This window comes from Narcine bancroftii, chromosome 12 (assembly GCF_036971445.1).
Source record: "Narcine bancroftii isolate sNarBan1 chromosome 12, sNarBan1.hap1, whole genome shotgun sequence".
In the NCBI taxonomy this organism is placed as follows: domain Eukaryota; kingdom Metazoa; phylum Chordata; class Chondrichthyes; order Torpediniformes; family Narcinidae; genus Narcine; species Narcine bancroftii.
Window position 1 is genome coordinate 55,333,250 of NC_091480.1, and position 25,051 is coordinate 55,358,300.

Consider the following 25,051-nt stretch of genomic DNA (forward strand, 5'->3'; position numbering starts at 1 on the left):
ATTACATAAAAATGACTGACAAGAAAATGGCATTTATTAAAAGGAAAATGTTGGCCAAGATAACTGCTCTGCTTTCTTGTCTTCTTGTTCATCTAAGTGGTTTTCAACCTTTTTCTTTCCACTCACATACCACCTGAAGTGATCCCGATTGCCATCGGTGCATTAGTAAGGGATCGCTTCAGGTGGTATGTGAGTGGAAAGAAAAAGGTTGAAAACAACTGATTCGATCTGAACAAAAAGGCAACATCTCATCTAATGCCTCCACTAATGGCAAAACAGTACTAAAGATAGCATGGGTGCACTTTTACACAGCCACTGAACAGAGGAAAATTTCTCCTCCGGTGGTAGTGTAAAAATGTCAGGATGGAATTTTAAGTAATAAATTCCATCCTGTAATTTTTGCACTCATACCCCTACGCATTTTTACGGAGTGGCTGCAGAGTAAATTATAAGAAACAGACCTAATGAATACGACGTTTCTCCTCCAAACAAACTCCACAATACAGGAAGGCTGTGTAAAAGTGCCCCTGTGTAAAAGACCACATCAGGACACACTGGAGGTAAGTATACTCATTTTTTTGGGAATAATTCTGAAGTTTCTGCTTTTTTTTTGGAAAAATAAAAGCCCTTAAATTATGTTGTCAAATTCTCAAGTGGACTTCAACCAATGGTTCTCTAGACCAGCCTTTCTCAATTGAGGCCCTACCCCAAATGTTCCCCCTGGGGGCCACAGCACATTTGAGTAAAAGCCTTGATTTCTTTTCACCTGGTGTAATGTAAATTTTGTTTTCTATGTAGTCAGTAGGAGAGAAGTACAGAAGAAACTAAAACTTGACTGCTTCAGTGGGAAGAGGGTCCACAAACTTTGATTTTTATTTTACTTTTACTGTACCATTAACTTTGAGCAGAGTCCTGGGGGTGGGGGGTGGGGGGGGGGGGGGGGGGGGGGGGCGGCGGGCTATCTTGGGGGAAAAAAAGGTTGAGAATGGCTAATCTAAACAGAAGTTATCACCTGAAATTAATTGATAATTGGCATTCTCTTTCCCCTCAACAAAAAGTGCTATGAAGTATGGCCATGATTAATTTGTAGTTACAATTAAATTCTTACTTATAAATATCTCTGCTCAGTCAGCTATGTATTATTTTGGGTATCTAGAACAAAGTCCGTGTCCTCCATGTGGGAAACATTTTATTCATCATTACGTTATTTACTGTTGCGAGCTGCACATTTTCTGCAAAGAACTTGTATTTGTTCTAGAGGACAGATTCAGTTTCTTATCTTCTATATTTGCAAAGGAGGGCAACAGCAAATAAAGGTTAAAAATCCTCAACTTGTGTCCATGCAGTGACACTTTCCAGAGCTATTAGAAAGTTGTGTGTTTTTAGTTTTTTTTAAAATTAAAAGCTAAAAATAATTTTGTACATGATCGACTGGTATCCCACCATGGTAATTAATCCTGCAAGACAATTTAATGTGTTTGTACACCTAGCCCGTTGTTATAATTAATAATGGTGGTGTTTAATTTGCTTTTTTGTAAAGCACATTGTGTTTTAATACATGGTTGTGGTTGCAGTCAAGTTCAGCAATCTCAAGCCAACTTCTCATGGACAGATACCCACAAATTGCCTGGTGTGGCAATAAATTGTGAGATTTACTGCATGTATTTGTATGTGTGGTCTGTAGCTGGTGCGTGAGCCTTTTCTGACCCTGTTCTGATTGATGCAGGGTGGTCTGCTGAAGCATTGTCCAAGACTGTTTCCAGGCTACTGGTTCTGCTTGACTTGCTGGATCAACAGAATGCAAACTGTTGCCTACCCCAGAACTTAACCTTGCTGAGCAGGGCCCTTGTTTTTTTTAAAAAAGTGGTCAGCAGAAACATAAAGGGGTTCTGAGGTAACTGTAATCAGAGGAGATGCATAAATTCCAAGACATCCGTAAGATCACAGAATACAAGAATTATTTTTATTGGTTTGAAAATCAACTGTGAATCATAATGTAATTGTTGGGAATTAAGATTAGATTCATAGTTAGGAACAGCATGGAAATAGTCTACGCTGATTATCAAGCATCAATTTTTACACCTATCCTATTCTAGCTCACTTTATTCTCTTCCTCATTCCCATCAACTCTCCCCAGATTCCACTATTCACCTACTCACATTCACATTTTGGGGATATGGGAGGAAGCCGGAGCACCCGGGCAAAACTCACGCAAACTCCTCAAAAGGGCACCAGAGGTCAGGAGTGCATCCAGGTCTCTGGGTCTGTGAGCCAGCAGCTCTGCAGTATTGTGACTTGGTATTTTCTAAGGGGTGAACTTTCCATATAAATTGGCACATAGGTTTTTGAGTTTTCTGTGGAGGTGGGTTTTTTTTTGCAATTGGATCTTGCAGAAATGTGTAACTGTATTGTCCTTGAATCATGAGGTATGGCTCATTCCTGGAATAAAAACCTTTTCAATGTCTTGGCATGTCATTTCAAGTATCAAACATCGTACAATTAATTGCTTGTAGGAAGTACAATAAGTATTGTGCAGATGCATGCAAGACCCATTCTGTGCAGGAGATCATTTCAAAAGTGGAAATAAGGAGACTGACCAGTGGATCTATTCTTGGTAATAGTGAGGGGTGAATATTTAACCTGGGAACTCCTGGCATGGCAACTATATTTGTAAACTGGCTGGCCTTTTTAAACTGGTAACTGGTAATGTTCGATTGGCTGGAGTTAACTGTTGGCATTGATCCAAGTAAATTACATACCACATAGTAGTATACCCATTATGTCTCCTGACTATCTCAAGGGCTGAAAATGTGACAATGTGAGACTGCTTATATACAAATTAACTGAAGGATGACATTCCCATGTCACTCAAATGCCCACTGAGTTTTTTTTAAAAGAAAAACGGGATGAAAAGACCTTGAGGTCATGCAATGGATTTGGGAGTCTCACAGTGAATTGTCAGGGCAAAGTGATGTAGGTTAGACTCAGTAATCTATGGGGGGTGGGGGGGGGGGGGAATTTAATTTTTAAAAACTCTGTTTTTGAGTTTTGAGTGAATTATAGTAACTTAGATTTTGTCTCGTTTAGCTGCCTTCAAACAAAAGATGGCTCAGTGAAAGACCAGCGGCTGGCAAAGAAAGAAGCCAACTGTGTGGCTGCATCAAGTGACAGCAATAAGGACTTAAGGATGTATTTTCACTATATGAATTCCTTACTTCATGTTTTCAAAGCATCTGAGTAAAGAACAGATTCATTTTATGGTTATGATTGAATTGGAAGGCATGTGATTGGAGAATGTTGCCAGTAAAGTGATGTGGCCACTGACTAGAAGCAAGTTCTGGAATTGCCCATATTAGTAGAACAGGAGATATGGTCAATTGAGCCATCCTGACAAAACCAAAAATTGGTTGACATTAAATTTAACTGATGAAAATGAAGAGATGATTCTTGAAAAATTAAGGATGAAACAATTTGGAATATTAACATTGACTGCTCATGGAAATATTGTGTAGTCAAAATAGTTGTGTGGATACTTAATGGGTTGTAATTGAGAGACAGATTGATTGTAGGATTCAGCCCATGATCTCATTCTCCGTTTAAGACTCTGCAACACCCACTGATGCTAAACAATGACACCGTATGTCTCCTCAAAAGATGTACTTGCAGCCAATTTGGAGTCATTGGTAAAACTTTAAGTGAAGAAAACTTATTTTCTGTTTCAATCCGTCCAGGCCTTTCAGCCCACGATGTCGTGCCGACTGATAGAAATCTACTCCACAACAATATAACACCCATATTTTTCTTACATCCGTGTGCCTATCTAAGAGTCTTTTAAATGTCCCGATTGTACCAGCCTCCACCACTACCTCTGGCACTGCATTCCTACCACTGTATTGGAAAAAAAAATTCTTGCTGCTGACGTCTCCCCTAAATTTTCCTCCCCTCACTTTGTAGTGTTTGCTACTTTCACCCCAGGAAAAAGGTCCTGGCTGTCCACCCTATGTATGCTTCTTGTAATTTTGTGGATCTCTATTAAGTCACCTCTTGTCCTTCTTTGCTCCAAAGAGAAAAGTGCCAGCCCTGTTTAACTTGCCTTAGAAAACACGTTCTCCATTCCAGGCAACATCCTTGTAAATTCCACATCCTTCCTGCAATGAGGCAACCAGAATGATGGAGTTTTGTGTTGGGAAACAGAAACACTCCCAGAGCAAGGATAGCATGGGTTAGATGCCAAATAAAACTCTATGCTGTTCCACAATGGCTTCATTTCCAATTGTTATAAAACATTGAAGTTCTCCATTTTCCCCACACTAACTATTTCATGGACTGAGTTGAATTTGTACAGGGGAATGCCTTTTATTGTCCCCCAATATTAAAAAAATATCTCAAATGGCTTTGTCAGTATTGAGTTGCAGTCCATTTGTATTCTGGAAGGGAATTAACATTTACTTAAGTAGCCAGAGTTTACTGATGTTTGCTCAACCATTGCAGGTCTGTACCTGCCCTTGCCTGGTATTGGCAGGCAATGGTTCTTTTTAAGTCAGTCATTGCTTTAAGTTTGCTTTTTGTGGAAGGAAGTAGTGTTTCAGTGAGATGTGCATCCTCTGCATCAATGAGCAATATTAACCTTGATGAATTGGTGATAATTCTAAAGACTGAAGAATTAATGTAAACCATTTGAACATTGCAATTAGCAGCTCAAAGTGATGGGCCGACAGATCATAATTGTATGATTACTAAACTCTCATAGTTATGAAATAATATTGTGATTTATTTATATTGATGAATACTTGCCCTACATGGGTATTGTTTGTCTGTCTGTGTGTTGTGTCTGGTTGAATGTCTGCATGTTTTGCACCGAGGACCGGAGAACGCTGTTTCGTCGGGTTGTACTTGTGCATTTGGATGACAATAGACCCAACCAGAAACGCTGACTGACCAATTCTTCCCATGGATGCTGCCTGATCTGCTGAGTCCCTCCAGCAGCTCGTTGTTTGCTGCTGGCTCCAAATTGTTTTCTCGTCAGAATAGGCACCCTTCTCTAAGTAGAGGAGGCTTTGATGCAGTGTAAACACCAGTGGAACCTGTCAAGCCAATTGCTGCTCTTATAAATGTAGGTTTAATTTTAACAAGGTCAAGAGCTAAAAGGAAAAGCAAGCTTGCATACAGAACACAGGGTATGAGGAAATGACCCAAATTATCATACCACATCAAGCCGATTACTGGCTTTGTATCCAGTTATAGCCCAGGAGGAGTTATAACCAAAGATCATATGCCAAAGATTTGTGACATGGGGTGAACAATGAAGCTTTATCCTAATGGTATATGCACTATAAATAGGATTGGATGGTACTACTATTGATCTTGATAAATTAACAGGAGTCCACTACAGGTACATGATCTACTGGTTAAATGTGTTATCAGTATAATAGAGGTGAAAATCTCAATTTTAACAATACAGTATCTAATTTGATGAAAATTAAAACCAATTGTAGTCGCTGGAATTCTAAAATAATGAGAAAATCCTGGAAACACTCCACAGATCAGACTGCATCTGTGCTCAGCCTGCTCCTGTTCATGCTACCGACCCATGGCTGCATCACCAACAGTGTCATCAAGTTTGCAGATGACATGACAGTCGTTGTCTCATCAGCAACAACAATGAGTCGCTCTACAGAGAGGAGGTGGAAAATCTCGTGAAATGGTGAGAGAGTAACAACCTGAGTCTCAACGGGGACAAGATGAAGGAGATGATCATGGACTTCAGGAGGACCAAGAATGACCACACTCCACTCCACATCAATGACTATGTAGTGGAGAGCCCCAAGTTCCTTAGAGTTCATTTAACTAGCAACCTATCATGGTCACTCCACATCTCCTCACTGGTCAGGAAGGTGCAACTGCACTTCCTGAGAAGACTGAAGCAGGCAAGGCTACTGGCCACCATTAAGTCAACTTTCTATGTTTTATAGTGATGTGCTATAATTTAAAAATGTTGTCTGAAGGGGTGAAGCAAGAGTTTGATAGGTGGAAGGAGTTGTGCTGTGCTGCGAAGTGGCCCCAAATACATTGCTTGTTAAGGGACCAGAGAAACGTTTTTGGCTCTCCTCCCACCCCTTCCTCCTTCAATTGATAACCGATGAGATTGGCAGAATCACAGACAGCAATGAGGAAGAGTATAGGAGGGAGATAGATCAACTCATTGAGTGGTGTCGCACCAACCACCTTGCACTCAACGTTAGCAAAACCAAGGACTTGATTGAGGACTTCAGGAAAACAGGATCCAGTCCTCATCAAGGGCTCAGCAGTGGAGAGGGTCAAGAACTTCAAATTCTTGGGTGTCAACATCTCTGAGGATCTGTCCCCTGGAGCCTCCACGTTGATGCAATCACGAAGAAGGCTCACCAGTGGCTATACTTTGTGAGATGTCTGAGGAGATTCAGTATGTCACTGAAGACTCTCATAAACTTCTATAGGTGGACTGTGGAGAGCATTCTGACTGTACCAATGCTCAGATGAGGAAAATCTGCAGAGGGTTGTTAACTCAGCCTGCAAGATCACGGGCTCCAGTCTTCACTCCATCGAGGACATCTACAAGAGACAGTGTCTTAATAAAACAGCCTCTATTCTCAAGGGCCCTCACCACCTAGGCCATGCCCTCTTCACTCTGCTCCCATGGGGAAGGGGTCAGGGGAAGGTACAGGAGCCTGAAGACGAGCACTCAGCAGCACAAGGACAGTTTCTTCCCCACTGCCATCAGATTCCTGAATAATCAATGAACCACAGACACTGCCTCACTTAGACTTTTTCTTGGACTATTTTTATTTATTTTGAAATGTTTGCACGGTGATGCTACCGGAAAATATGAATTTTGTGACGTTCATAATTCTGATTCAATATACATCATTGCGACACCTTGAGTAATATGAGGCAGTAGCCTGGCTATATATTCTCTTTTAACATCCTGCTGGCAAAATAACAAAATTATCTTCTTAAAATTAATCAAACTGTTTCAGTTCCAATTACTTTTTTTGTAACAACAGATGAAAGACAAAGGGAACTTGTGGATGGAAACGTCAGAAGCTTTGCCCAAGCTGAAAGGGAATTGACGCAATTAGATTTCAAGCCCTCTGGTGGGGCCACCATTACAGATAGTTCTCTCAGAGGAGCAAATTCAATTTGGTGCTTCCATTTGTCCTGACAAGGGACTATCTGCACGCTATCAATATAAATAAAGTTGAATCATTCCTCTTTTTTTTGCCTGGAGTCAAAACGGGCTTTGTATTTATCTGTATGTCTTTCTCTCTGCACAAAAACAATCCCAGCTTTACATTTGCCACACTAATTGGCCTAAGCATAAATTTGCATTAGCAAAAGCTGCTTCCTACCCCCTTCCCTGCCATAATGAATTGAAACTGAATGGGAAATGGGGTAAGGGTACGGCTGACCTCTCATTCTTCTGTGGCTCAAAAATCAGCCTCTACAATAGCCAAAACAAATCAGCTTCCTGTTTGCACTTCCTCAACAGCACAAGGAGTGAGAGCGTGGAGTACAGCAGAATTGGCAGTCGTCTGTGGTTTACCGGTCTGACACAGCAGTTGTTGCACCCAAATTAGGTAATGTCTCAAAGTTCATATTTCTGTTTCAAAGTTAACCTTTGTGTTCAGTGATGCACAAGTATCATTTCATTCATTCTAGTATTACTTCTGTTACACTGGATCAAGCAAACTTGTACTATGTGCTGGATATCAATGCAATTTTAAATTTTCTAGTAATACTAATATTGTATTAATGTAAAGTTGAGAGATAGTTCCATCATCTGTTAATGTGGTACTCTACTTGCTTTTCACTTCCCAACAACTTTAATTTTGGACAAGAAAGATAGTGAGACTGAGGGGCTGGAGTGTTCTTATTTTAATGCAGTGTATTGTGGGTAAGGCAGATAAACTTGGAGCCTGAAAAGAAGTACAGGTATTCCCTGCTTTACAAACTAGAGCATTCCTATTAAACCTTTTGTAAGCTGAAATGGCGTAAAGCGAAGACCCATTCACTACTAATGGAGGCTATTTTCATAAAAGGGAACACAGATTTCTTCGTAAAAAGCAAGTTTTCATAAAGTGAATATTCGTAAAATGGGGTATACCTTTTGTGGTGTGCTGTTGGTCAGAAGCAAACACACAAAACCAAAAGACTGTACAACAGGCTTTATTCGACATAAACTTCCAGAGTCAGCTGTGAGGAGAGCTGCTGTAAACTCTTGAGTGTCTTCGAAGGGCCAGCTCAGGCTTGTATCCCAGAGGGTGATTGACACCCATCCGGGTGGGGCTTGGCCTATTCAGGTTGGCTGATTGACAGCCAGCCAGGTGTTGTCTTGTCCCCATGCTCTTCTGCTGGTACAGAATTTGTCCCCTGGAGTAGGCCAGTGGTGGACCACCACACCTTTATAGGTGCCACAAGACCCACACCACCAAGTTCAGGAACAGCTGCTCCCCCTCCACCATCAGACTCCTCAACACCAAACTCAATCAGGGATTCACTTAAGGACTCTCACTTGTGCACTTTATTGATTTTTTTTAAAAATTCTCTCTGTATTTCTTTATTTGTTTACATGTTGACTACAGTTTTTAGTTACACTACCAAGAAGTGGTAAATTCTGCTTTGTCTACAGGAAAAGGAACCTTGGGGTTGTATGTCATGTATCTGAATTATGATGTGGCTGCGAGGGACAGGATTGGCAGCTCAATGTTTGTGGATTTTGGTGTTTTAATAGAGAAAGAGTTAATAGAAGTGGAGGCGTAGCATTCCGTATTGGGATTGCCTCCAGGGGAGGACATGATGCTGAGTTCCACTACTGAGGCAGTGTGGGTAGAGATCTGAAATGAGAAAGCTGTAGTCAGTCTGAGAGGGCTGTTCTAGAGGCATCCCAACAGCCACTGGGAGGTGGAGGAACAGATATGTAGATTGGGAAAAAAATTTACATTACAACAGGGGTCCTAACACCAATCATTACAGAACTCCACTTGTCACAGGACTCCAATCCAAGTAACAGCCTTACACCACTACCCTTAGCTAGCCAATTTCCTATCCAAACTATGAACCCAAGCATCTGCTCCTTCTGGATCAGCCTACCATGGAGGACCTTGTCAGACTCCTTACTAAAGTCCCTGTACATAAAATCCACTGCCTTACCCTCCTCAAACACCTTTGTCACCTCCTCAAAAAATCCTAAATTAGTAAAATATGATCTTCCCCTTGTGAAGCCATGTTGATTGTCCTTGATCTGACCATAACTTTCCAAATGTACTTGAATCAGAAGTATTCTTTCCAATAGTTTCCCTACCACTGATTGAAGGGTTACTGGCCTATAATTTCCTGGAATTCTTGCCAGGGGTAGTGGTGGGAGCAGATATAATAGGATTGTATAGATACAACAGCATACACAGTAGCATTTAAGAGGTTTCTAGATAGACACATGGGTATGGAGGGATATCCATCAGGTGCAAGCAAAAGAGTTTGTTTGATTTGATTTTAATCATATTCGACACACACGTATGTTCTGATCCTCCTTGGTGTGTCACACCTTTATAAGATGGAACTTGAATCAACATGAAAACCCAATTTTCTGGCCTTAAAGTAGTTTGGTGCCTGCTCCTGCTTTTCACATGGGGTAGTTAAGGAGTTTGCAAGGAACAATACACTGAGTAAAGGCATCAGATTCCAACAATTTGGAGTAAAACTGGCTTGATCCTTGCAGTCATTCGTCTCGCTCTTTGTGGGTTTTTTAAAAATGTAATTTCCTGCCTTGCATCTTGCCAACCATCTTTTATTCTGTGGACAAACTTTGCCATCAGATGAAACATTTATGGGGTGAAATCGTGCTGTGCAATATTGTTGCATAAATGTTCATTGCACTGGTATTGACACTTTGTCTGCAATTTCCTCTGAATAGAGTTGATTTGCATTGTGGGACAACATAATTTCAATGGGGTATGTTGAGCATGAGAGGCAAATATCACAGACTTAACGCTATTTGAGCAGGTTGAATGATGCAAGGTATTCAAGATCACATCCACGGGTGGCAGGAAAAAAGTCTTTCAACGCTTCATGTGTTTTGTACTGTTAGTTTTAATGGAAATGTAATACTACGAGGCCCATTTCCACGCACGTTAGACTTTCCGTAGCAGCTTTGATCAAAACCGCATCTACGATACCCTGAACATGCTGCGCTGAGTTCCTGTCATGTAATTTAATTACACTGATTTATCTCCAACAACTTTCTGCCAATCTGCGCTCTCTGTGAGTGAAGTACTGGTACTAGAAAACCATACAATGTCTTCCCTGAATAGTTCATTTCTGATTTCTTAGTATGTACATCAATGAATTCAGATCTTGTGAAGAGCAATTTTTTTTTAAATGGAAGAAAGATATGGTACTGCTGAGGATGGTGGATCAATTAATAGTAGAGAAATCTGGGGATTCTGTTGCAGTATATGAGCCCCCCCCCCCCACCCCCCACCCTCCTCCCCTTTCACTATTGCCATCTTACAGCCTTTGCCTTCCTTTCCCTTTTATTCCTTGCATTACATTACATAATTGCTTTTCCTCCTGTTCTTGGTCATATAGGCTCTAAGGTTCGTATCTTAACACTCTCCTACTTCCCACTGGAAATGTTGCCTCCCATTCATACACTAGCAATCTCAAAATTCCAAGATGCCATGTCCATTTTTGCTGAAATGTCTGCTTGAATATCATGGTGCGGGTTTGTCTGATTAGTTGGAAGCTTGATGTTGGCGTGACCACAAGTCATCTTGTGCAGGTCCACCAGAAATTCTCCCCATCCCTGATGTTAAGGTTGTGCATGGTTGGTGTAGCAGTTAGCACAGCGCATTTACAGTGCCAGTGATCGGGACCGGGGTTCGAATCTGTAAGGAGTTTGTACGTTCTCCCTGAGTCTGCATGGCTCCAGTTTCGTCTCCCCCTCCAAAAATGTATCAAGCATGTAGGTCAATTGGGTGTGATTGGACGACACTGGCTCGTGGACTGAAAGGGCCTTTTACCGTGATGTTTGTCTTTTTAAAAAAAAAAAATTACCCAATCTCAGTTCAATGCAAAGAAAACTCAAGGATTTGCAGCTAGTCTGTCACTAAGATTGTCAACTTTTACCTTTTATTTGGTAGATCATGAGGTGGTTTAGTTGTATATGCCCAGAAAGGATGTTGGTATTTGAACGGCCTTTTCCTTCATGATAGGAATGATGAAATCCAAAAACCAGCATCGAGGTGACAGTCCCAGTTAAGTTAGTTTTGCTATAAGTTTGTGGAGTGCTGGACATGATGCAGGAAGGATTTTTTTGGTTCTCTTCAGTTGTTTTACGTTTAACATCTTGACGTTTATCTCAGTTGGTGTATAACAACTGCTTGCATGGCAGCTACCTTTTTAACCTTTGAGTGATAGTGAGCCTACACTTTTTTTTCCTTCAATTGAATGATTTTTATTTTGATAACTTGAATGTACATTTCCATCGAGTTAGAATGTAAAAGGTCATTCGGATGATCAATGAGGACCAATTTAGCACCTTTTAAATGTGTACTTTTGGAGAGTGCTGGATTATTGATTTGAACTGGTGCTGATGGCCCCAGCAGTAATAACTGACTGCCTGGTGTACAGCTAATCAGACATTGAATAGGCATTGCCATCAGCTTCAGATATCAAAATAACTGGCACAGAGAGCATTAACTGAAGAATTGTCTGTTCAAGAACTTCCACTACTAGACCCGAAGAAGATAGCAAGTTGTGAATACAGTCTAATGCTCTTGTTTTTTCCTAAGTACATTGTAGTGTGGCAGCACACAATCTTATACAATCTCAGGCTACAGCAGCCTGATTAAGTGGTTAAAAAGGCAATCTGACAATTGAAGAACAAGGTCTCTGAAATTCACTGGCGTCCTCTTCGACCTCCCAGATAGGATTGTGTGTTCCTGTCGGAAGTATTTTGGAACTATCTGCTCTTGACGCTTGATTTTCAAGTGTCAGTCTGGGGTTCTCGCGCTGACCTCAGTGGTCAGCTTGGAACCTACAAAGCCAGGGTCACCCTGAATCCCAAGTACCACATTTATTTTCTCCACTAGTTTTTATGGCCACCCTAAATGAGAGTACCAATTTAACATTGGTGTTTGGCAGCTTTACGGACTTGCCTGCCAGGTGTTAGAGAAGGACTGCCGTACCCGTCACTTGGTCTTGTGGCGACCCAATGACAGATCCAATTAAATCTCTCAAGTCCTGATTAAATGGACTTTTGTATGTTGATGCTGCCATCGCCTTCAAAGAGTTAATATGCTTAGAAATTTCTGGCAAGGATGTGTTCCAGCTTTTGCATCCTGCAACAGAAATGACTACAGTCCTTGCTTAAGGATACAGACATTACTAATGGGAAAAGGTGATAGAATATTCTTGAAACTGAATATTTTTATTTTGCTTTTTTTTAAAAAAAGGTTGAAACTGGAAACGGAAAAATGTCATTTTGGGCCTGGAGTCTGGTGGAAATGAGGTTCAAGGCAGCCTATGCCTGCTGATATATCTAACGGCTCCCTTGCAAACCTGCAAATTGAACCTGGTAAGGATCGTCATCTTGATTTGCACTTTAAGATGAAATTTGTAACACAATTGTAGATCTGCCAGAAACTGGAGCCTTTGAGAAACTACCTGACTAAAGTGCGAAGCCAAGTAATGCACTTTATCTGCTCTTCCTGTTCTATTTGGATCTGTTTTGAATTGAACTTTACAAACCCATCTTTGCCTTTTATGTGCATGTGAGAAGTTGTGTGATTAATTGTAGGCTGAGACAATGTTCTGGAAAGGAGGTGATACTTGGAGACCTTGCTGTCACATTATATTGTATTCTGCCTCAAATCTTGTCTGGGTATTGTGCATCAACTGGAAGCCCAATAAGGAGCGGGTTGTCAGCCAACAGGCTCTGTGCCAATTATTTCAATATTTGAAGCTGATGATGGTGCCCCTATTCAATGTCTGACTAGTTTTATGCCAGGCTAAGTTATATTGTGGATTACGCCAAGTTAGTTCATTTTCTTTAAAAACGTTTTGCACCTTGCAAGGTCAAGAATTTTGTTTTTATTTAATGGTTACTTCCCTCGCATAGTTTAGACCATTCCCTGCTTACTGTGCAGTTCCAGTGTGGCTGCCAAACAGGATAACGGAATTATATTTCTTCTATTAGCAAAGGGGCACAGGAAAAACAAATCTACTTTGAGACAAGGAATGTATATTCCATCCTTTATACATTTAGTGCTTTGATTGGCAGGAAGAACTGATCAAGAAGGAACTGGGTCTCCACCTGATCAGCACTGTGTAAAAACCTTTTCTTCCAAAATATGCTTGTTGCTGGCTAATGACTCCAAAGTGCTTGTGACCTGGCAGAGAGTTTAAAGTCTTTTATTTTCTAATTCACAGCAGCTCACTCAATGCCCAAGTCTTGCTTGTACTTCTGGATGCTTTTCCTTCTTGTCCTCTTGCAAACACACTGAGTGTTTAAAACTTAGAATAGCAATGTCCACCACATCCTTTACACACCAGTGGATAACCACACAATATGATTTCTTTAAAAATTATTATTATTCACAGGATATGAGCATTGCTGCCAAGGTCGGCATTTATTGCCAATCCTTAATTGTCAAACAGCATGGAGACGGTCCCTACGGCCCACTGTCTGTGCTGAACACCAGGCATCCACCCATACTAATGCCCTTCTATTCTCCCTACATTCACAACTTCCCCCAGAGTCTACCCATCTCCCACACACTTTGGAGCAATTTACAGCTTCATGTGCTTAAAATGTGGGAGGAAACCAGAGCAACCCAAGGATTTCCATGCAGTCACCAAGAGCATGTAAACTCCACAGACACCACCGGAATTCAAGATTGATCCCAGATCGCTCAAGCTGTGAGACAGTGGCTTGACTGGATTTGCTCCCCCTAATGAACTCTGAGAAGGTGGGGATGAGCTGCCTTCTTGAATTGCTGCAGTCCTTTTGCTCCCACAGTGCTATTAGGGTGGGAGATTTAAATCTAATGGCAATCAAGGAATAACAATTCGTTTCCAAGTCAGAGTGATGTTTGTTCTGGAGGGCATGTGCAGGTGATGGTGATGTTCTGGTATGCCTGCTGCCCTTCTCATGGTTAGTGCTTGTGTTCAAATAGTCTTGACAAGGTGCAGTAATGCATTCTGGAGATGGTTCACACTAGTTAATATGGTGGAGGATGTGAATGAACAAGGTGGGGGGTGGGATGCCAATCAAGTTACCTGAATAGGATCAATTATTTCTACTGGCGTTATAGTTGCATTTGGGCAAATAGAGGGTAGCCCACTACACTTCTGACCTGCACTTTCTAGGTGATGGAAAGATTTTGGAGCATCAGTGGGTAAGTCACCAGTGTTCACCAAGTTATTGGATCCATTTACAAGCACAAATATTTTTATTGATGTTTAGTAAACCATTGGCAGTGGGGATGTTCTTTACTGGGAAGAAAAATTGTTTATGTAATGGATTTTTAATCCTTAACTGTGGGAGGTTTGCTAATGTGGATTGTGAAATCTGCTGGGTTTCTGCTGCTCCTTTAGTGGTACTATGGAAACCCAGTGGATCAGAGAAATGATAAAATATTAAGATGAGTATCCAGAGGAGAAACACATACAAGGGAAGGGTCAGTTGGCTTGTTTTCTACACTCGATCACCCTGGTTGAGATGTGGTGAATGATGTCTTCTGCTGAAAGATTCTTTAGAAGAACGGGACGGCACAGTTAGTGCAATGCCATCACAGCACCAGCGACCCAGGTTCAAATCTGCTGTCTGTAAGGAGTTTGCATGTTCTCCCCTTGTCTGCGTGGGTTTGAGTTCATTTTAGACTGCACGGGCGAGTGGGCCAGAAGGGCCTGTTACTGTGCTGTGTGGCTAAATTTAAATTTTTATATTCTCATCCAGCAGTCCGTCACTTCTCTAATCCACTGGACTTCTCTTTTAGTCATCACAAAAACTGCTTTAGATGGGGATCAAAATATCCATTTTTCATTAGGAAATATTACAATGGGAGGAATTCAGTACCATGTAGGTGTGGCCACAGTGGTTTTGAAACACTTGGAGGAACCAGGAGGCTGATGATTAAACCAAGATAATACAGACTACTCAGTCACTCCAGTCTGACAGTGGTCAACTCCTGATAACTTCTCAAGTAGTTTGCCAAGTCAGCAAAGATGTCAAGAAGTGAGCAAATTTATTTTTTATGCATTCAAGTTTAAATCATGTTGGGCAGATGTCTCTTTTAATGTGGTTCCCATTACATAATGCCTGCACCATAATTCATCTTTGCTTTTTAAAAATGTTTGTTTTAAATAATTCCTTCATTGGCCCCAAATCCGAGAATTATTCTGGTTGCACACAAGTACTGTCGACGTGTTTCCTCCCTTTGAAAGCTTAGCAGCACCAAGTTAACTTTTTGGGTTCAGCCCTGCATCAGCCCCCAATCTGCACCTCTGTATGGTAAGATTCTATGGTCAACATTTTTTAATCCCAAAACTGTGGGAGGTTTGCTATTGTGGTTTGTGATTTGTCTAAACTTGGATTGTAGCCTTGTAACTTGCTCTTGTGTTGATTCCATGGAGTCCTGTTGCCAAAAATAAGTGGGGCTCTTGTGGATGCTCAAAGCAGCCCTGTGCTAAAGTGGTGCTGTAATGGGTTATTCATTGTGAATCAGCAAATGATGCCATAATGGCTCCTATTCTGAATCTTCTTGGCTGTAGTGTGTGGATGCAAGAGGAAGGATTTCACTTCTCTTCCACTTAACACTTCACTGGATTTTGTTTTCGTGACTGGGAAATGACTGATCTTTGTATAATGCACATCCACAACTTCATCTTGGGGCTCACCAAATCTCTTTCACACTTGCATCCCACTAAATTGGCTGTTCAGTGTCCTGGGATAGGAATATGGGTTTGGCTGTTCACACTTCACCACTCCTAACTGGGACAGTGAACGCTTTCACATTTCCAAGGAGCTATCCCTGGGGTTAGGACTGTTCTACCTTCTACCGGTGATGTCACGACGCATCGGAGTGATGGTGGACCTGCCCTAAATCCTGATCAATGTATTATGATCTTGTATTTGAACAAAATTAATGATGCCTAATTATAACATAATTAAGCTTTATGTACAGTACAGTATGACCCCTTCAGCCCCTGCTGTTGTTGTGCCAACCTATATAAACTTTTATATGGGACTGTGGGAAAGTGCGAGCAATAAATAGTAATAGCTGACAATTTTTAAACAGCGTAGGAAAGTTTGTAGCACTATAGCGTACAATTTATAAATACCGTGGGGAAAAGTGATGGCGGACCTACCCTCCCAGAATGCCATGTGGCAGAGAAAGGGCTGTATGCCCAGCTGCATACATGGAGCATTCATATAGGGGTTTCTCTGCCACATGGCATTCTGGGAAGTCAGGTCCGCCATTGCTTTATTCCCCACGGTCTTTATAAATTGTGCGCTATTGCGCTAACAATTTTCCCAAGCTCTTAAAAAAAATTGTCCGCTACACTCTCTCTCTCTCTCTCTCTCTCTTTCTTTCTCCCCCCACCCCCCTTCCCACTTCACCCATGACAAAAGTTTATAATCTTCATTTTAATCTTCCTTCACTCATGCAAAAACTTGGGTCATTTCAATCCCACAATCCAAGTAGCTCTTTCACACTTGCCTGATTTCAACGCCGGGGATTGTACTAGGAGTCGAGGCCACCAATCCCAGCGTGAGATTGTTATCTTACGCCGACGTTGAGCTGATTTTTGTTTTTGCACTTGCCACTTTAAAGACCGATTGCCGTTTGATTCCTGGGATCACTTGCAAGTGTGAAAGGGGCTTCAAACTGCTTAAGGTTTGCTCTTGTGACTTGTGATCAGTGTGAACTGGGTTTGTAACTTGTTCATCAGTTATACTTTTTACACAGAAATAAAGGAAAAATTCTGCAAACAAACAAATAAATAAATAAATAGATTTGCATACTTACCTCTGGAGTGGTCATTTACCCAGCACTTTTCCTAAGCACTTTTACACTGCCTTCTTGTGGAGTTTGTCAGAAGCTGATCGTCGTATTCATTAGCCCAGTTTCTTATGGAGTGCCTGCAGTTAACTTGCACTGCAGCCACTCCATAAAAATGTGTAGGAGTCTTGGTGGGAAAACTACAGGATGGAATTTGGCGGGAAAATTCCATCAGGACATTTTTACACTGCCAGCGGAGAAGAAAATTTGTGGAAATTTTCTGCTTCTCAGCAGCTGTGTAAAAGTGCCTAGTGAATCTAACCCTCCTTGCCTCTGTTTATATGCAGGAATGATTTTAATTTTTAATTAAGTCACATTTTTTTTACTTCAAAGCTCTCAAATCATTATGCCTTCATTGTCCATTTCTTCCTGTGTGCTCTGTATAATAAGCAGCACAAGGAAAATGTGTCAAACTTTTTAGGTTTGAACTTCTCCACTGAGAGAATTATTTCTTTCCACACCCACAACTCCCTTTCTTTTAAGGGTAAACCATTCATTGACACAACTGCACATATTGTGGATGATGGAGTGCTAATGGCATTCCATACAGAGTAAAATCTAAATAACAGTGACAAAAGGGTTAGAAAAAAACATGGTCTGAAATGGACATGTGATGTGGCCTCTGAGCAAGTTCTTAGGCTACAGACCTGGTGTCAGTGTAATCTGCAGGTAAAGTCAAACCATCCATTAGGAATGTAGTGGAAGATTAAAACAAAAGCAGTCACCACCCTCCCCCACCCCCTCTCCCAAGCACACTGGGTTCAGAGCAAAAGTTTTCTTCACCTCGCCTTTGATGCTGCCCATTTCTCCTTTTCATTCCTTGTTTTTATTTGGTGCAGTTTGCAAGCAGAGACTACTTATTATACAAAATTACTCAGTTCAGAAGTGTACATTTATATAGGGGTTTGTGGTGAGACTCCACCTGGAATATCCGCAACAGTTTTGGTCTCCTTGCCGAAAAAGGAATATACTTGCCACAGAGAGAGTGTAAGGGGATGGGTGGGGGGGGGCGGGGGAAACATTAGGCTGGCTTTAGTGGTTGGCCTTTTGAGTGGAGATTCTCTCAAATTTGGAAGCGCCTCATTGAAATATGCCAAGTTCTTTTTAAGCCTGTGAAGGTGAATGACTCCCTAGCCGAGGAGTTTGAACCAGGAGGCCATAAGGGCTAAGTCACTTAAGACTGAGATGAAAAGTGAAGTTCTTCAGGAAGAGGGTGGCGAATGTTTGGAATTCTCCACCTTGGGGTTGTGCAAGCTCAGTCAGTGAATTTCTCCAAAGTGAGGGGGTCTGGAGATGTGCAGAATATGGGTGAGGTGCTGATCACCCCTAGAATCCCAAGTTGCAGATAGATGGCACTTCTCTGTTCTGACCAACTGCTTTAACTCAAACCAATCAACCCCTTTACTGAATCATACAAACTTTTCGGGTTAAATACCAATATCACCACAAATAACTTGTCTGTAGTAATCCTAACTGCAAAGATTAGACATCATCTAATTACTGCTTTGCATGAGCAAGGTTTAGTTGTGATGGGCATGATTGTTTTGCATTCAAACCTTGCTTGGTGCTGCATTGTTGCCACATGACATTGTTTTAAAAATGGGGGAAATGGATGTCACTGAACAGTTTTTACTGATTTGTGAACAAAGTTTTCATGCCAGCACCTATTGTCTATCCCTTAATGGCCCTAAATTGAGTGACTTGCTGGTTGATCAATGGGCCTGAACCTGCATGTTAACTTTCATTGGTTCCTACAGAAGGACACCCAGATACCTCTGAATACTGACACCTGACAATTTCTTATCTTTGTAAAAAATTATTATTTTTCTGCTGAAGTAGATCACACTTTACATTTTTAAAAAGCATAACAAGCCCTTTCAGCCCACTAGTCTGTGCTGCCAAAATACACCCAGTTGACCAACAACTCTGTACATTTTGAAGGATGAGAGGAAACTGGAGCACCAAGAGGAAACCCACGAAGATATGGGCGGAATGTACTAACTCCTTACAGACAGCGCCGGATTCGAACTGAGGTCCCAGTCACTGGTGCTGTAATAGTGTTGCGCCAACCACTACACTAACCATGCTGCCCCTACCTTTGATCAAAAGTTATCTTTTATATGATAGTGATAGTCCAGCAGCAGTAGAAATATACCAAGAAGTGTTATTTTTAAAAAAATAACATTTATTAATAATATAACATCTTAATTAACTTATCTAAACTTAACCTGCATGTGTGGGTATAATTCTGGAAAGTCATTCCCAAAGTTCAGTCTTAGAAATCCTGTGTTGAAACTCAGACTTTTAAACTGATGTTTAGAAGTAATTACAAAGGAGGTGAGAGACTGAGTGATCAGACTGTTGAAAACTCATGAATCCTTGTTGAGTTGCTTCTTTTTTTTAAAAAAAACTTTATTTAAGATTTTTATAACATGAATAAAATAGAAAGTTACAGTAAAAAGATTAAACATAAGATAATAAAAATTACAATACTACATCGGCAGACTAAATAAACTAAACCCCCCCCCAATTAGTACACAACATTAATGACCTAGCTTAAAGTTAGTCCAATCCCCCCCAAAATAAAGAGTAAAAGAGTGAAGAGTTAATAAAATGAACAATAATTATATATATATATATAAAAAACCCCCCCTTACACAAAAAAGATAAAACATAACAAGTAAATATACGAACATAAAAAAAGAAGAAAAAAAAATTATCAATACTAAAATATCAAACTTAAAAACATATTTAAATCAAACTTAAATGCATATATTTAGCAAACGGAGTCCACTTCAACCTATAAGAAGACATCCTATCCTGAATTGAAAAAGATATCCTTTCCATAGTCAAACAGAACTTCATCTCCAAATACCACCTATCTAAAGTTAATATATTTCTATCTTTCCAAGTAAGAGCTATACATTTCTTGGCCACAGCTAAAGCTAAATAGATAAAAGAAATCTGATAATCTTGTAGGCCCAAATCAATTAATGATTGCATATTCCCTAATAAAAATATACCAGGATCTAATACAAGACAAATATTATATAAACTATTAAATATAGATTGAATACCCTTCCAAAACTGTTGCAATCGATCACAAAACCAAACAGTATGCAAAAAAGTATTAGCAGTCTGGTCACAACGAAAACAGCAATCCGACTTACTAAGACTTTTTTAATTTCTCCGGTGTTAAATATAACTGATGTATAAAATTGTAATTAATCATTGCTAATCTAGCATTAACCAATTTCCTAATACTATTCTGACAAATTTCCATCCAAGCTTCTTCAGCTATTATAAAACCTAAATCTTTTTCCCATTTCAACTTATCCTTATCCCAATCTTTTTTTCTATCAATCTCTTGTAAAATACAATATAAATCAGATATATATCCCTTTTGTGCTTGTTGAGTTGCTTCGAGAAATGTCCTTTCATATAAATAGTTGTCACAACTCCTCTCTTCCTTGCGTAGGAGAAACAAAACGTGTGACTTTCACGATGCTTACAAAACCCAGGCATGGGTCAGATGAAATGACCATCAAAGTGGTCATGATTCAAATGCAGGAATGATACTGCTTCCTTTACCCAGATATGGGTCAATCAAAATGACCAATTTAATGGTCACAGTGGTTCAATAATTTTCCTGATGAGGAGAATCAGCAAAATTCTCCATTTCACATAAAGCCACTCCACTTTTGTGTTTATCAGATGACTGCTTGAACAATAATGTGTCCCAAACTCATGATCATGTGTCTCTAAGAGTCCCATTAATTTTCCTGAATAAACAACCATTGTTCTTTTGTCTTCTTTCAGAGCATTAATTTTGTTTATAGTTATCACTTAATAGTGCCTCTGAGTCTGTGAGGTGTGAATGATTTGCAGCCTGTTTGAACCCTTGAAGTATGTCCATAAATGAAACAGGAGCTTGTAATATCTCCCCCAACAAAGAAACATTTGAGTTGCAAGAGCATAATTTTAAACTGCAACCTACAATGCTTAAAATACTATGCACCCTATTGTTACATATATAATACAGATCAATAACATTTTTCAGCAAAATTGCAAACTTAACATCTTGAAAGGCAATCAGCAATTACATTATCCTTGCCCTTAATGAATTATTAAATCATATTCCTGCAGAATTAAACTCCAGTTTAATAATTGTCTATTTTTAGTTTTTCATTTTACTCAAGTACACTAAGGAATTATGATCAGTATACACAAGTGATCCCTGAGCTGTGCAGATATAAAAAAAAATCAAAATGCTACAAAGTCAGTAAAGGGACAATAATTCTTTCTCTGTAGTAGAATAATTCTTTTGCTGTTCATTAAATTTCTTGGATAAGTAAGCCACTGGATGATCAATGTCATCACAATCATTCTTTTGTAATAATATTTCTCCCACAGATTCATCACTAGCAACTACTGCAAAAGAAAATGGCTTCTCAAAGTCTTAAGCACGGGCTGGTGACATAAAATGGCTTTCAGTTTATCAAATGCTTCCTGACAAAGTTCTGTCCAAACAAACTTTTCACCCTTCTTCAGAAAGTTAGTTAAAGGAAGAGCAATATCAGTAAAATGTTTACAAAACTTTCTATAATACCCTACCATTCCCAAAAAATCCCTAACAGCTTTTTTACCCATGGAAACAGGAAACTTCAAAATCATCTGAACTTGCATAAGAACATAAGAAAAAGGAGCAGGAGTCGATCATCCGGCCCGTTGAGCCTGCTCTGCCGTTCAATAAGATCATGGCTGATCTGATCATTAACTCAACTCCATCTACCTGCCTTTTCCCCCATATCCCTTAATTCCTTTTATATGTAAAAATCTATCTAACTGAACCTTAAATACGTTTAATGAAGTCATCTCAACTGCTTCCCTGGGCAGAGAATTCCACAGATTCGCGACTCTGGGGAAAAACAGTTTTTCTTCATCTCTGTCTTAAACCTACTCCCTGAATCTGGAGGCTGTGTCTCCTAGTTCTGGTCTCACCTACCAGTGAAAACAATTTTCCTGCCTCTATCTTATCTCTTTCATAATTTTATGTGTTTCTATAAGATCTCCTCTCATTCTTCTGAATTCAAGTGAGTATAATGCCAGGCGATTTAGTCTCTCTTTGTAGGTCAACCCCTTCATCTCCAGGATCAACCTGGTGAACCTCCTCTGGACTGCCGCCAAGGCCAGTATTTCTCAGGTGTGGGGACCAGAACTGCACACAGTGCTCCAGGTGTGGCCTCACCTTGTACAGTTGCAGCATGATCTCCCTGCTCTTGAATTCAATACCTCTACTGATGAAGGCCGACATTCCATTTGCCTTCTTAATAACCTGTTGTACCTGCAGCCCAACCTTCATGCATGAGCACTCCCAACTCCTTCTGCACTACAACATGCTTCAGTCTTTCACCATTTAAAAATAATCTGCTCTTCTATTTTTTCTACTAAAGTGGATGACCTCGCATTTACTAACATTGTACTCCATCTGCCAGACCTTTGCCCACTCACCTCACTTAACTAGATCCTTCTGCAGTCTCTCCACATCTTCTGTACAATTTGCTTTTCCAATTTGGTATCATCCGCAAACCTGGCTACCCTACACTCTGTCCCCTCTTCCAAATCATCAACGTAAATGGTGAACAGCTGCGGGCCTAGCACCGACCCCTGCAGCCCCCCACTTACCACTATCTGCCAATCAGAAAAACATCAATTTATCCCGACACTCTGCTTTCTATCAGTTAACCAATCCTCAATCCATGCCAATATACTTGCCCCGACTCCATTCATCTCCAACTTATTGATAAGTATCTTGTGTGGCACCTTATCAAATACCTTCTGGAAATCCAAATGTACAACATCAACCTGTTCCCCTCTATCTACCACACCCATTATATTCTCAAAGAACTCAAACAAGACCGGCTCTTTCCATGGTGGGTCTTCCTGATAGAACCCCTTCGTTCTAAATGTCTCGCTATTTCATCCTTAATGTCTGTAGTCAGGAAAATGCTTCAAGCATGCCCAGAATCCAGAGAATTTTGGTGAATGACCTCCAACACATCGACTGTAACTCCCGCCATTTCCTTGAGTACTCTGGGATGCATCCCATCAGGACCAGGGGATTTGTCCACTTTCAGTCCCATTAGTTTGCTCATCACTATCTCTTTTGTAACAATTATTTTATCGAGGCCCTCACCTCCCTTCACATCCCTATCACCACTCTTTGTAATGGTGGATGTGTCTTTCACCGTGAAGACTGGCACAAAATATCTGTTCAATGCCTCGGCCATTTCCTCATTACTCAATATCAATCTCCCTTTCTCATCTTCCAATGTTGACTTTAGTTACCCTCTTCCGTATATGTGTGTAAAACGTCTTTTGCTATGTTTTTATATTTTGTCCTAATTTGCCTTCATAATCCTTCCTCCCTTTCCTTGTTTCCCATTTAGTTCTCCTTTGTTGCCTTTTAAAGTTTTCCCAATCCTTCAGTTTCCCATTACTCTTGGCTATATGGTACACATGAGCTTTTAATTTTATACTTTCCTTAGTTAACTTGAGGCTGACTCTTCCTTCTCTTTCTGGCCTTATTTTTCACGGGAATATATTTTTGATGAACACTGTGAAAAGTCTCTTTGAAACTAGCCTGTGCTCCCAGTCAACTCTGACCAATTCCTCCCTCGTCCTGTTGTCGTCTCCCCTGTTCAAGCATAATTCACTAGTTTTAGATCGAACTATTGCACCCTCCATCTGTATGATAAATTCTATCATACTATGATCGCTTTTTCCAAGAGGATCCCCAACAACTAGATCGTTAATTTTACCTATCTCATTGCACAATACTAGATCTAAAATGGCATTCTCCTTTGTTGGTTCCTTAACATGCTGCTCAAGAAAGCTATCACGAATGCATTCTATGAAGCCATCCTCCAGACTCCCTCGAGCAACTTCATTTTCCCAATCTACGTGAAAGTTGGTCTCCCACGACAACTGCCGCTCTGTTCTTGCATGCCTCAACCATCTCTCGGTTAATTGCCTGTACCACTGTGCTATTGTTATTTGGTAGGTGATAGACAACTCCCACCAGTGATTTTTTTTCCCCCCATATATTATTCTTAATCTCTACCCAGATGGACTCAACATTCTGTTCCTTAGATTTTATATCGTGTCTCACTATTGCCCTGATCTCATCCTTGATTAAGAGTGCCACCACACCACCTTTACCTTCCTGTCTATTTTTTTTCATATTACCTGATACCCTTGCCAATTTTCCCTGACTACATAACCAAGATAAGTCACAGTGGCATGGCGAAATTCACTTTTAGCTAAATTAACAGTAAGGTTTGCTTTTGAAAGTTTGTCAAACAATTTCACTAACTCAGAGATATGTTCATCCCAGGTGTCATTCCCCTTTACCAAATCATCAATACAAGAATTTGTATGCTCTGAACCTTGAATCGCAGAATGAATCATTCTTTGGAATGTCCCTGGAGCATTTTTCATTCCAAATGGTAAAGAATTATATTGATATAACCCTGATGAGGTTATAAATGCCGAAACTTTCCTATCTCTGTCTGTTAAAGGAACACTTTAATAAGTTCATCTTCATAAGAAACTTGGCCTTTCAAACCTTGTCCGCACCTTGCACCCGAGGGATAGGATAAGCACCTGTCTTTGTCACTACATTAACCTTTCTATAATCAGTGCAAAATGTATCCGTCCTATCTGATTTTAAGCAGCAGGACACAAGGTGAACTCCAATCTGAGCAAGAACATCTAATAATATCATTCTTTAACATTGTATTCAATCTCTTCATCTAGCAGTTGACACTTTTCAACATTCATTCCAGTATGGATATTGATTGATGGGTTTGGAATCTCCAACATCAACATGAGAAATTATTGGGGTTCTCTTAAGCACATCTGGAAACAGGTTCTTAGTTTTTAAAAGT

At 40.3% G+C, this 25,051-nt stretch overlaps 1 protein-coding gene across 9 annotated transcripts in view; it reads left to right on the plus strand.

The window, feature by feature from the left end:
* Positions 1-25,051, plus strand: part of LOC138747023 (polypeptide N-acetylgalactosaminyltransferase 6-like) — a 187,742-nt gene that overhangs the window by 69,393 nt on the left and 93,298 nt on the right. For 7 of the 9 annotated variants that reach the window (XM_069905863.1, XM_069905862.1, XM_069905864.1 and 4 more), the window contains 2 exons: positions 7,529-7,616; positions 12,492-12,613. The gene's annotated coding sequence lies outside the window, so the exon portion shown is untranslated. The remainder of the gene's footprint in view (positions 1-7,528; positions 7,617-12,491; positions 12,614-25,051) is intronic. The other 2 variants (XM_069905865.1, XM_069905866.1) reach the window with 1 other exon arrangement.